General features: G+C 41.0%; 1 protein-coding gene across 2 annotated transcripts in view; it reads right to left on the bottom strand.

Annotated features, from left to right (window-relative positions):
- Positions 1-10778, bottom strand: part of PIP4K2A (phosphatidylinositol-5-phosphate 4-kinase type 2 alpha) — a 105664-nt gene extending 94886 nt beyond the window's left edge. For both annotated transcript variants that reach the window (XM_019532119.1, XM_019532128.1), the window contains exon 1: positions 10676-10778. The gene's annotated coding sequence lies outside the window, so the exon portion shown is untranslated. The remainder of the gene's footprint in view (positions 1-10675) is intronic.
- Between the last annotated feature and the right edge of the window lie 3537 nt (positions 10779-14315).

Genomic DNA, 14315 nt, shown 5'->3' with positions numbered 1-14315 from the left:
ACATATCTGAAAAAGGACTTTTTGTTGTCCTTGATGCTTGAAGCTAGCTGGAGTTCAGCTGCAGCCTTGGGTTTCCTGGTTTGCTGCCTGCAGGACCGGACCAGTGCAGAATAATCCTCCTTGGAGGTGATTCCCGTCCTCCATCCTTTGTAGGCTTTCCTTTTTAGCTGCAGAAGGTCCGCTAGGTCCCTGGAGAGCCAGGAGGGGGTCCCTGGAGAGCCAAGAGGGGTTTTTTTTTTTTTAGAAAGATAAATAAAAGCAAGAGTGTATTTGGCAGACATCTCTTCACAAACAGCAGTCATGTGGAAGACGAGCCCCGTCCTCTTAACCAGCCCCAACAGGGTCCTCGGGACACCCCCAGGTGCCCAATGTGAGGCTTCCAGACCCTATTACTGGTGGCAACTTCACCCCTACCCCCAGGAGGAACCTTCTGTGCTGGTCCCATGCTCCAAGCTGGCACAGGGTACCTCTTGGCAAACCACCTCCTCCAGCCGGGGTTCATCGCATGGCAAGAGTATAAACATGGTAGATTTCATCCAGGAAGTTCTCCTGTCGTTCTTCGGCCAGGAGATTAAGCCCTGCGCACCGGATGATCTTTCGGACCACGTCCAGGTCCCGGCACACGCTGCTCTGGGACTGGCTATTGCAACCGCCCCTACCCCACTCTGTTACTGGCTGTAACAGTAACAAATGTTACTGGCCGTTTCGATTCGACACTGTTTCGACTCATTTCAAGCTTGAAACAGCAAAATCGAATCATAACAAAAGGGCTTCAAAATAAAATGAGGCTAGTTAAAAGTTTCGAAACGTTTTGAATTTCGAAGCAGCCAGCAGTGAGGTGGTGGGAGACAGGGGAGAACCAGGGCTGCACCCCCAGCAGCAGCCAGGAGCACAGCCCTGTCTCCCACCGACTGCGAGAAGCTGACCATCACGCTGGGGAAACGAACTCACTTTCCCCAGTGCGATGTTCAGGTGAAACATTGGAACAGTCAGGCTATTTCAACCTGAAATGAAATTTGAAACAAAACACTGTTCCGTCCAAACTTCAAAACTGAAGCTCAAATGGAACAGTGCTGTTCCGCACAGCCCTAGTATATATTAAATCCTATTTAGTCATAAAGGCGTCATTTCTCCAGAGCCTTCCAGATAAGTCTAAAAACTGTATGGATTTAACTAAGTTACTGGGGGATGGGATTCAACACTTCTAGGCTTATTCATTTGTGATATTCCATTTTATAAAGTTAGTTACTTCTAATCTTGTTTGTTCTACAATGATCATCAGTTGGCTTAACACATGGTAGGCCTTATGGAGTCAGGCACAGGAAGACAGGTTTTTAAGCAGCTGCACTCCCACATGGGATACAAGTCACAATGTTGCTATACAGTGGTTAGTGTCTCATTTTAATAAGTGGAATAAGATCCGATTATTTTAAAGTCTTTGAGGTATAGCTCCTAGAGCTTGAAAAGAATAGAAAGGGTCAGTAGCTAATCCACTTTTGTGGAAGACTTCTTTGTCACAGGGCAGAGCAGTCATTTTCTAAATGTCATTAGACAGTTTAAGATGCACTTGAAGCCATTCTTGCAAGAAGAATAAAAGTTTAAGGCACTTATTCTAAAAGCAAAATCAGTTAAAGCAAGTCAAAGAAAGTGAATTTTGGTGAATTATGAAGGTTTTCATGGTGTCTAGGAGTCATACTCAATGAGAATTAAGAAAAAAGCATATAAAAACTATTCTGTTTTTTGTCAATATGTGGAAAGAGTTTAAATGTCACAAGAAAACATTACCGTGTATGAATCATTTCTAAAAATCATCCCCTATTTTAAGAGCAATCGTTTATCCCATAGAATGAATGCCTAAAGTATTTATTTTTAACTGAAATTTTGGAATTTACTTTCCCTTAAAATGAGTATGAAAAACCCGCCTAGCTGTCAGTTCAGTATGCTTTGAAGTTGTACTGGTCTGAAAACACCTACCAGTAATCAGTGTACTAACTTTACTTTCAGATGATACCTGTCAGCGGATTGGATTATTTAGCTTCCTCAAAGGTCAACAATGATGGAAAAAGAAGGCCTGAGAGCACCAAGACTTTTATAAACTATATAAATATAGAAAAGGCACAAATTTCAGAGTTATTCACTGAACACCTTAGATGAAATATTTCATGTATTTAGTCATTCTACAGCAGTTAGTTCCTCAACTGGCAGTGAGGTATTTTTGAAGAAAATATATTAATTTTGGATTCTTGGGATACGACCTTGAACTGGCATATATATCAATCACGAATAAACAGCCTCATAAAAAGATCTATAAAATCTGTGGTAAGAAACAGACGTTCTCATTAAAGGCTTTAGTTGTAGTTTTCAGTTTCTGACACCATTAAATTAACATAATGAAGCATCTTGGGCACAGAAGCAGCTTGAGTCCCCATCATGGAAAACAGCACAGTGACCAAGCAAAGATCAAAATCCAAGAAAAACATTCAAAATGACATGTTATAACAAGCGTCATTTCCTTTGCATCTTTTCTATACCCAAATAATATTGAGATATCTCTAGAATCTACCAAAGAAATTACATTTAATATCACACTCCCATTCTGGTATAAGACGTGAAGACAGACGGCTTATGTAGATCTACTACAGCTTAATACATCAGTCTTCAAACTGAGACTACCCCAGGCCAAACAAGCAACCTTTAATTGTCATGCAAATTTGAAGCTGACATCTTTTTCGAAGATGACGTGTAGCTCTAGTGACAGACAAACACTAGGGAAAGGAATACATACAGATGATAAAAAAAATTAAATATGAAGAAGCTTTAAGAATTTTGTTGTGTGGGATATTTCCATATTCTAGAAAGGCCCATGCATCACACCTACCTACCTATGATATGTGGGTAGGTAGGCAGGGGGAGAGGGAGAAGGAGAAAGGATATAGAGTAGTGTGTAATGCCACATTTTTGCTGATGTAGTCAAAGGACTTTTATCCATCTGCTTGCACCTTTATTTAGGTGCAAAAATTAACACCTGATTTATGTCAAATATTTTCAAGTTTTACACAAGCCCAACAAATACAAATTAAAAAGAAATTAAAATAATGCCATAATACTTTTTCAGGCTCTAGAAATGTCAGAAGAGATGTAAATGAATGATAGTAATGTCAGTGTTACATAACAAAAATAAATCCAAAATAAAAGATGAGTATTTGGGTATATGAAAAACTTTAATGCAAAGTGATTTTATAAGATATCACGTGGCTTATGAAACCAACCTGATGCTGTTCTCAACAAATCTCATAGTCCGAAAGAAATTGTAAACAGTCACACTTTGGATTTGGATGAGTGGAAATATACAAGAAAAAAGTGAGCTTATCTTGCTTTCCTAATTTAATATTTAAAGAGAGAATAGGGCAGACCATATAGTTGCAACAGCTGTTTGTATAATTTGTATCTATACACCAATGATCACATCAACCCAACTATATATTTTTTAAAACAAAAATAGCTAAACACACTATAGGTTCATCTAGATCTGTATTAGTCACCATAGTCTGCATGCCAATAAAGCTGTGATACAGCATTTCGTACTAACGGCTCACAGCAACTAGCGGTGCACAGATATACTGGTTGGCTATCGGATCAGCACTGATAAAAGAAGAAAGGATGTTATTTTGTTGATAATTAATCTGATAATTACAGCTGCGTGACTTGAGTACACTGGCAAGCATAGTCTGGTCCCTACACCCCATCACCAGCACAAGCTATGGCCAATATGGTTGGTTAATCATTGGCTATCAGTACTGGGCAAGAAAATCTTTATCCATGCGCTCCTAATGGAAACTGATTTCTTCAGCTTCCATCCGAAGCCCTTTTACATTTACTGGAATGGTAGAGAAATTGGCCTTTGCTTCTGGTTTAAAAAAAAAAAAAAAATAGTAAACTACTTTTATCAGCTTTTCCTTGGAAGTTCATAAAATCATAGAAAAGTAAGATTGGAAGGGATCCTCAGGGAATATCTAGTTCAATGCAAAAGTTATATGTGAGAAAAAGGTAAAAAAGGCACCAATATTGCAAATATTTTAGAATGCATCATCTCACCAGCTTACAGAGCAAGAATAGCAAAAATACATATTGTGTGACTTTATGTATCAGTCCAAACAAACAAACTACCTTAACTCTGAATGAAAAAACCATGCTGCTTTTCTAGATTTTTTCTGTATGGGTTCTGCACATACTGAATAAAACACAACAGTACTAACACAGACCCCATAAGAAGACCTGATATTTGTTACATATCAAAGCACTTCACTCATCCTTGAGAAAGCATGCTCTAAAAGAGCTTATTGCAAGACAGCGGTTATCTTGCCCTAATGTTATTACAAAAGTATGTCAAATGTAGTCCTTTTGAAATGCAAAATGAGGATAAACTAATCAGATTCCAGTAAATAACTGGACAGTCAGAAACTACTATATTTACTTGAAAGCTACCCTTATAAGAGGAAATTGAATAAAAACAAAAACAAACCTCTCTCTATATAAAGAAATCCAAAAATATAACGGGAAAGAAAGTCATTTAACATACACTACGCTGAACTAGAGCTCAGTTGCTTAAAAAAGGAGTGGTAGATTAAATGCATGCTGCCTGGGAATGACAAGGAAACCACCAAAAACAAAAACAATAAAAAAATAAAATCCCAAAGATGAGGATTCATTACTGACTAAGAGAAATGAGGAGTGTCCGAGCGCTCTAAGACTTAGGTTATTTTATATTGTGGGATAGTATATTATTACTCAAAAGTTTAGAGGTACACCCCCCCCATGTCATATTTTGCTATTCTTTTCTTTAAAAGGAACAGGAAAACCTCTTTCTAGGTAGTTTTTTTCTTTTCTTTTCTTTTTTTTTTTTGCATAGCATTCAGCCTCTGGATGTGGAAGCAATGAGATTATCTATCCTATGCTCACAACCCTGTCATTTACCAAGGGAATTACTGCCTTCTGAAAAAGATGTTAACATTAAATACATTCTGCTCATTTCTGATGGCAGATCAAGCAAAGGCTGGCACTATCAGGTGACATTTCCAACAAAAAACTGAACACTAAGACCCTGGCTTTGCACAATAGAACCTTTGTGCATTAAATGAATCTGTCACTTCAGCTACCCCTGCATATGAAGGCCATATTACAAGTATTTAACTCTTCATTTAAATGTGCACAAAATGTGTTTTTAAGAGCACTAGCACAGAACAAAAAGCTTTGTTTAAGAGAAAAAACCTAGAGCCAGCAAGTACATTATAGCATCAAGAGGCTGTATAACCTTGCCCACACAGCATGCTCTGACTGCACACTTCAGTGTTAATTTAAAACAGAGGTACCAAACATACAGCCCACAGATGGCATCCAGCCTACGGGTCTCTAGACCAACCTCATGCGCCACATTAGGCTGCAGCTGCATGCTGCACGCAGGCTGAATGTAGCACAGGAGTTTTATCTGGGCTGTGTGCTTGTGTTGACTAACCCTGTTCACTAGCTCCAGGGCCAATCCAGTTTGGTCCATGTGCCAGAGTCAGAGCAGTGCAGCTGATGCAACAGAACCAGAGGCAGAGCATGGGGCTTGGCTAGCCAGTCTGCATGCCAGAGCAATGCAGCCATGTGCCACAGGCACAGCATGGGACCAGCGTGGTGTGGTTGATGCGACAGAGCCAGAGTCCAATGCAACCCACATGTCAGCCACAGTATGGGGCCTGTGCTGTCCAGTCCAGTCCAGATGTCAAAGGGAGGGACTCATCTGGTCCAATCAACGTGTTGCAAGCAGCACATGCTAGATCCCAGACTTGCTCTGCACATAGAGTGCAGGCTGAACCTGGTTGCTGCATCCAAGTCAGGGGGTCTAAAGTGTGGGCTGCAGGTTGCACCCTGCCAGACTGGCCCTGTACACTAGCTCTGGCACACTCAGCTAGCCTGGGGCCTGATCCAGACAAGCCACAAAGCCATCACATGGAGTTGGTAAGGGGCAGATGCCACACACAGAACAAGCCCCAGAGCATGGCTGGCTCATGTCACATGTTGTGTGTGGGTTGGACACAATGCCTAAGGCCCTAATGGATTCAAAGCAGAAGTGGGCTGTGCTGTGGCTTTAGTTTTGTGGGTTCCCCCACATGCTGATTGGTGATGGGGCCCCACTTGCAGTTCACAGTTTTTGCTTCCCTGCTGATCAGGAGCAGTTTTTAAATTTGGTGCTGTTTTTGCCTCCCCTCTACTGATTGGCTGAGGGGCCCTGGTGGCCTGCTTGCTTGCTGCTGACTGGGTGGAGGGACAAATACAGTACCAAGTTTAAAACTGCAGTTTCCCCTTCCCTGCCAATCAGGAGCAAGCCACCAGTGGGGTCACTTCACCAAATCAGTGACAGGGGGCACATGTGGGGGAAGCTGCAAGATTAAAGGAGTGGCAGCACAGCCCACTTCTGCCGTGAATCCAGTAGAGCCCTATTAACGTTGGACAGAGCTTGGAGGGCTGGCCCCAATCCAGCCCACAGACAGCTAACCTCATCCAGTCCATGGAGCAGCTCAACAGCTCTTATCTACAAGATCTTGTTACTCGTTCTTGACCCATATTAAGCAGACAGCCATCCCATATTGTCTATCATTCCTAGAATAACAATTGCCTATTGGAAATTAAAGACTGAACACCACATTCACTCAAAGTATTCAGATTCAAACAGCTAACACCTTAGATAAGGGGTGGGCAATTATTTTGGCTGGCAGGCCATTTAACAAGCTTTGGAGGGCTGTCAAGGGCTACACACACAAAATCTTTCAGAAGACATTACTTTAACAAATTATAGATAAAAACAAACCATATACTAAAAATCAAATATCTACCAGAATATATTTCAATTTGAGTTAAAAAATAATTTTTGTTCTGATTTATGTTCCTTCAAGTGTTGTACATAGAGGGGATTGCATAATAGCTCAAAATAGTCTTATTCTTGCATATTGTGTATGAGAGAGGATGGGAGTGTGTGTGTGGGGGGGAGCTACCTACATGCTAGGTCCTGGGAACCAGCTGGAGATATGGAGAGAGGGGGTGCAGAAGGCACATGCAGCAGGACTCACCCAGGTAGTTTAGTGCACATACAGACCATGCTCCTCCCAGCCCCAGCCAGTGTGCACAGCTTCCCAGCAAGGCTGCTGCCATTGTTGTTGCAGCTGCAGCTACCCAGGTACTGCTTGGTCCCCCTACCTCCAGCAGTGGGTCCTCCTTTTCCTCATGCCCCTTTCTGTGCCACTTCAGGTGGGAGGGGGATGCGATGGGATGGGGGTGGGCAGGCAGCTCCTACCCCAGCACACATGGGGCTCAAGCTCCCAGCTGCCTTCCACCCACTTGGCTGCCCATAGGTGGCTGCTCATTGCACCGGGAAGCTGTGCATACTGGCCAGGGCCAAGGTGGTGCAGTCCGTGGGCACAGAGCAGGTGTGGACAGGAGCACAGCATTGGCTGCCCTGGTCAGGGCTCCGCCCCATGCGAAGCACTGTGGGGGGTAGCTTCAGGCTGAATACAAAATCACTTGGGGGGGCCAGATCTGGCCTGTGGGCATATTTTGCCCACTCCTGTCTTAGAATTCACACCACCTCTTTTTAGATGTGAAAAGCTAGTCTGTTAAAAGAACTGCTTTTTCCAAACCCTTAATGCTTGGCTAGACTGGTAAATAGACATTATAATTTGTCCTTGGTGCTCTGGCAATCTACTTCACAAACAAACAGACTTAATTGCCTGGTTTCTACTTGCTATTCTGTAGCACACTGTACTGGGCAAGTATTTCCTAGACATCTAAATACTACTTGAAATGTGAATGGAGTGGTAGGTAGTTAGCTGTATTCGTCTGAAGTCAGACAGAAGGCAGGATAGACATCCAGACTAAGTAAATCATAGATGCATAAATTTTGGTGAGAGAGCTCATTTCATATATTTCTTCACAATCAGGGTGTCCAGACTGTGGAATAAGCTCCCTCCAGAGGTGGTACAATCACCTACCCTGGAAATCTTCAAGAGGAGACTGGACAGTCACCTTGCTGGGGTCACCTGACCCTCAGTTATCTTTCCTGCTTGGTGCAGGGGGCAGGACCCAATGACGTTCTGAGGTCCCTTCTCGCCTTACAATCTATGAATCTGTGTGGGTGAGGGTGAAGGTCACACCACACCTGTAAAGATGTTCTTGTTCACAAAAGCTTACGCACCTTCGATTCACTTAGTACAGGGGTGGGCAATTATTTTGGGCAGAGGGCCGCTTACTGAGTTTTGGCAAGCCATCAAGGGCCACATGACAGGCAGCCCAGGGCAGATTAATATTAATTTTCTTAATATTTTAGGGGCCCTGCAGGCCTGATAGAATGGCTTGGTGGGCCGCATCCGGCCCCCAGGCCACATTTTGCCCACCCCTGACTTAGTACGTAAGGTGGATCTCTACCTTGTCTTCCACTTAAACTGTAAACACACACACACACACACACACACACACACACTTTTAGTAAGACGCAACCAAATTACCAAGTCAATAAAAACTCTGCTGTTTAGAGAAGCAGTGTTTAGCAAAATGCATTAAAAAGATAGTTTACCTACAACAAAAGGATACTGTTTACTGGCACATTCCAATCTAAATTGTTTAACTTGCTATTTTAACTCAAAATGGTCTAAGGCCAGAGAGCTACAGAACTCATTTATTCAAAAGATTCTTTCAATCCAATGAAGAAAAAGTATATATGAGAATGTCTTCCTGAAATTCATGCGATTACAACTGGCACAATGGCAAGAAATTGCTTATTTATGTTAATGTCACATCCTCTTTTCCCCATGTACCACCTTGTTCATTTTTCCTGCTTATATTTTGTCATAATCCCAAAATATGGGCTGTTCGGGGCAGGAAATATCCTTATATATCATGTCCGTTCATTTTTTTAGAAAAATGAGGACTGATTAGAGTTAGTAGCTCTACTAATATAAACAAGTTATAAGAATTCTGCACAGCTAAAAAAGGACATTTACTATTCACACAGATCATTTATCAGTCTAGTCAAGCAAACTCTCTCACCGAGGGGCGAGTTGTTTTGTTTTGTTTTTTGTTTTAAAGAAACAAACCAAAAAACCAAACAACCTCCAATAAGATATTCCTGTTGCCTCTATTACCAATTACTTAAATTTAAGATAGAGCTTGACCAGTTTATGTTAGGGATTATATATTGTAGTTTCTTATACAGGACCAAGAGGTCCCTTCTAACTGCAGTCCAACTGGCTTGTACCACTTATTCTCAGGTCACTGCCCTTTAACTCGCTCTTCTTCCTCCCATATGTATTTGCAGATCCCCCTTATCAGCCTTCACTTTACAAGGCTTAACAAGCCAAGCTCTTCATCTCCACTTTAAAAAAAAAGGAAAGAGGATCTCCACTCCCCAAACATTCTAGTAACCCTTTCCTGCATTTGTTCCAATTTAGTTAATATTTCTTGAAAGTTGGTGGACCAAAATTGTATGCAACATTCTAGGCAAGGGATCAGTTTTGTACAGTGGCATTCATAGTTCCCTATTCATCCCTTAAGTATCTTGTTCAATCCATTTTAGTATGGAATTTGCCCTTTTCACTAACATACCACAGGGATGGCTCTCAGTCACCTTGTGTTAGTCTAACATACATGGGTCTCTCATCTATCACTTGCAAAGGAAGAGCTTCCAATTTATGGTAGACTTTGGCAATTCTCAGAGGCTTAAATCTAGGATTTTGTACTATTCAGTTTCATCCCATTTCTAATACTCCAATCCTCAAAATCATCCAGACCTTCCTGCATGAGTTGGATATTCCAATTATCCTCTGTGTTAACAGTGGCTCCCAACTCTGAGTCATTACTATACTTCTTGTGTCACTGAAAAATACCAGTATTAAATGAGTTTGAGCTTAAAACCCCAAGAACTCCACTTGTAACATCTCTCAGCCTGCTAATTGCCTTATCTCACACAATATGCTATGCTTCCCCCTTTAGCCCATTTCTTACCTACATTATAATTCCTCTATTTAATCCCCATTTGCTGTGGTACCATATCAAACTGTTTTACTGAAGTTCAGATAAAGGAAATACAGAAAATTTCATTTATCTAAAAAAAATGGTTTCTTATGAAAGTAAGAAATTTGGTTAGTCTGGCATGATCTACCTTTGAAACATTTTTATCCAATATTTAAATTGGTCTTCCTGCCTGTATTTTCCCCTTCAAAATTTGTTTTAAAGCTCTGATTATTATTGAGATATGACTAACAGGCCTGCAACTGTCTAGATCTTTTTTCCCTTTTTAAAAATAGGTACTATATTTGCTGTTCTCCAATCGTGCAGCACCACCCACAACTTACTAGATGCATTAGGAGCCTTGTTACCAAACCATCAATTATGTGACAGTTCTTTCACATTTTCTGATTGAGATTATCTGGTACCACAACGGATGGCAGAAAGCTCCAAGTTTCCCTACCAACTCAGATATGGTAATTTTCATATCTACCCCTCTTTCCCTCTTAGAATGACTTATTTTTCCAGTAATTGGAGCAAATGAGTGCAATTACACACTTTGGCAGCAATATCATACACAAAAGAATGCCTTATCACGATAAACATTTATTAGATACTAACTGTCCAGAAATAATACCTTCAGTGATCATTTTGCCATTCTGCTGCAGGCTAAGTATTTGAATCTCTATATGATTTTTCATAACTCCAAGAAGATTTCCTGATCCTGTGGAACAAAAGATTGTTTTTAGACTAGTTGTGAAGCAGTCAGATGATCATGTGTAAAACTGGAGAGGAAAAAAAAAGCAAACTAATGCTCAGGCATCACTGATTCTGAAGTCCTAGAATACACCAGCTGTTTGGGAAAATGTTTCATTACATTTCATTAACACCTTCATTTTATTAATATTCTGGTTAATTATATTTCACAAGCTACAGAATATACTGTAACACCCTATGGGAGAATTTATAGTGCTACTCTGTTGTCAGAATTGCTTAAATTCTGTGCAACTATTAGGTTAACAGGCATTTGCCTACTAAAATGCATCTGAAACAGAACCAGGATAATATCTATTTTTAAAAACTAGTCTTAATATGTTGGAGACTTGTTTTCTTAGTAGTCCTAAGAAAACAAGTCATTTCTTAGTTGGCTATATCTAATAGCATGACTGCAATTCATTTAGCCTCACCATAAAATCATAGGGAAATAAAAAGTCCAGAGAAAAATAACTCTGGAGCCTGTTATGATTTAACATGGCATAATAAGGGGCATATGTATATATAACAAATTGGACCTACAAGATGATCTCAGAACTAACTACCTGGCAAATTGGTGGTATGTCCACTGTAGACCACCAAATGCTGCCAGGTAGCAAGTGAAACTTCAATAACAAAAGTTACTATATGACTGCTGTCATCATTTTTATGAACTAGAGTTAGTTTGATTTATAAACCCTTAGTAAGCATTAACTAGAATGGTTTACTTGTATGTACAACTTTAATCCAAGGGTCTCATATTTTCCCTATACTACCCTTCTCTCCATACTATGAAACATGACTTGTCCAATAAAAAAGCTCCAAACTGTGCTGCTCAGAGTAGCCCAGGAGGAACAATGACTCAGAATCACAGCCTTGCAATAAGTTTCCCTGATGTTCTGGAGAGGAAATAAGTTACCCTAAGGCTATACATGGGACATAGCATGCTGCATGATGTGCAAGTGGAGTTACAGTGCCTGGAACAATGGGAATTGAAGCCTGCACACAGAGTCACAGCTCTACCTGGGTGAGGGGAAGCCCAGAGATTCAGCAGAGCTTGCTTCTCCTCCCATGATGGAAGCAGTCACAGGGAATTAGGGGCATCATCCCATACCCTGATAGGTTAGACCAGCACATGATTCTGTAAAGTTATGGTATAGTCAAGCAAACTGAAGCTCAGAGACACTTAATGATTTGCTTACAGCAACACAAGTCTCTAGATCAATCTCAAAAAGATTTTAATAATTCATAGACATTTGTTGTAATCAATGTACCATACAGAACGAATGCTACATTGACTGATTATATCACACTCAGCAGAGGAAATGATGCACTATTAAAAGAAGTCTGTAGAGATCCAGTGATTTTAGTGAGTCACTGGACACACAGAATGGGGAATTCTGAATGTGCAAGTCTCTATTGTAATTACAAACAGCCACACTTGCTACCATGCTAGCTGCATTCCTACTCCCATTTCTCTGAACCGCAGAATTAATCATGTCATACGAGGTATTATTCACAAACGGCTTGAGAAAGACTTGATCCAGTTTTCAAGTTAATACTATATACTGTATTTTCTTGCATAGCATACACCACCAAAAAAAGACATGCACCTTGTTTTTGGAAAGGCAAAATGAAGAAAAAAGATTTTCCCAGAGTTAGGTCCACACCAAGCAGAGAGAGAGCCTAAACTTTTGCTCACTCACGCCTCCCTTTCCTGACCAGGCAAAAGCTACTGTTTTAACTCTTTCACAGGTGAACTGTCAAGCAGCTCTTGACTGCTCTGCCAAAACCTGGAATTGTAGCTGCTGCTGGACTCTATGGGCAGATCTAGAACTTTTAAAAAGAGGTGAAAAACCACCTGCAAGGCTAAGAAATAAGGAGAGACCAAGAGTAGCTAACAGACAGTAGAATGGTCAGAGAAATGATTAAAAAGGAGAAAGGGTCATTAACACCTATGGAGTAAAGAGCCATTAGTAGAAATCAGGTATGTGATGAGCTACAGAGTCAATTGACTCCATTAGTGCTGCCTGTGTAGGAGTGACTGCTGCTGGTGGACATTTGGTTTTGAACTTTTTGTGGCACAACAATCAAAGCAGGATACAGAATTCTGCACCACTGTGCATCTCCTTTCCCCCACTTCCCACCCATACACCAAATATGCCCCTGATGGATTCCACTTCTCCATCCAGGCAACTGCTGGAGGGAAGAGAAGGAAACATAGCATCAGACACCTTACAGCATCTCCATGCTCATACCGTGGACAGAAAATTATCTTTTCCAATTAAGACATGCAACCCAATTTTGGAAGCCTATTTTGGGAGAAAGATGAGTATCATATACAAGAAAATACAGTACTCATTTCTACTTTAAAGGAAATACTACACACATCTTAAAAAAAAGTTGACACCAATTTCCTGGGCTTACAGTGCCTCTTTTGGGAACAGAGCAAAAGAGATACTGTCTTTTTTTGGACTCCAAGTTACCAATACATATTTTCATTCTACATGGCATCTCAACAGTTTCTGCCCAGGAACTGCAATTATTATTAATAATGTTTAAAGAGTCATACAGGAACTATAAAACAAGAAACCCAAAAAGATCCATGTGATATTTTTAGTTATTTGAAACTATATGGCACCAAACTATACTGTACTCTGCAACTGGAGTACTGTGTCCAGTTCTGGGTGCTGCACTTCAACAAGGACACGGTAAAGCTTGAGAGAGTACAGATAAGGGCCACCCGTATGATCAGAGACTTGCACGGCAAGCCATACAAGGAAAAGGCTGAGGGATCTGGGATTCTTCAGGCTGAAAAAGAGAAGGCCAAGAGGGAACTTGGTAGCAGCTTACCGCTACATCAGGGTAGTACATCAAGGGCTTGGTGAACAACTCTTCACCAGGGCACCCATGGGGAAAACCAGCAGTAATGGCTACAAACTCCTGGAAGGCTATTTCAGGCTCAACACTAGGAAAAACTTCTTCACAGTTAGAGAGTCCAGACTGTGAAATAAGCTCCCTCAAGAGGTGGTGCAATCGCCTGCCCTGGAAGTCTTTAAGAGGAGACTGGACAGTCACCTTGCTACCCCAGCTGTCTTTCCTGCCTTGTGCAGGGAGCTGGACCCAATGATCTTCCAAGATCCCTTCCAGCTTCACAATCTGTGAATCTATAAGGTTACACACAACTTTTGGACCAAATCCATCAGTGCATACTGAGTCCTTGATGTACTGGGCAGTTAAGCTGGGTTCACAGCTGTTTTGCATTCCCATGGCAGCTGAAATAATCTGAAATGTGCACCTCTCTTGTCGTCTACGTGTGCACGTGAATATGCACGCAACACACACTCTCCAGTTTTCCCCTTGGCCTTTCCTATAGGGCTGGTGCAAAAAGTATGTTATATATCTATTATAATGATTTCTGTAACTAAAAATGCATACCACAGCAGGAATATCAAACTTTCCTTTTGAAGCTCAGAATGAATGTCCACTATGAGAAATTTTTTTTTCCCCACACATCTCCCTGA

The sequence above is a fragment of the Crocodylus porosus genome, unplaced genomic scaffold, assembly GCF_001723895.1.
Source record: "Crocodylus porosus isolate Cpor-Errol unplaced genomic scaffold, CroPor_comp1, whole genome shotgun sequence".
Classification (NCBI taxonomy): domain Eukaryota; kingdom Metazoa; phylum Chordata; order Crocodylia; family Crocodylidae; genus Crocodylus; species Crocodylus porosus.
The sequence above is the reverse complement of the archived record's forward strand: the minus strand, read 5'-3'. Positions and strand labels throughout refer to the sequence as shown.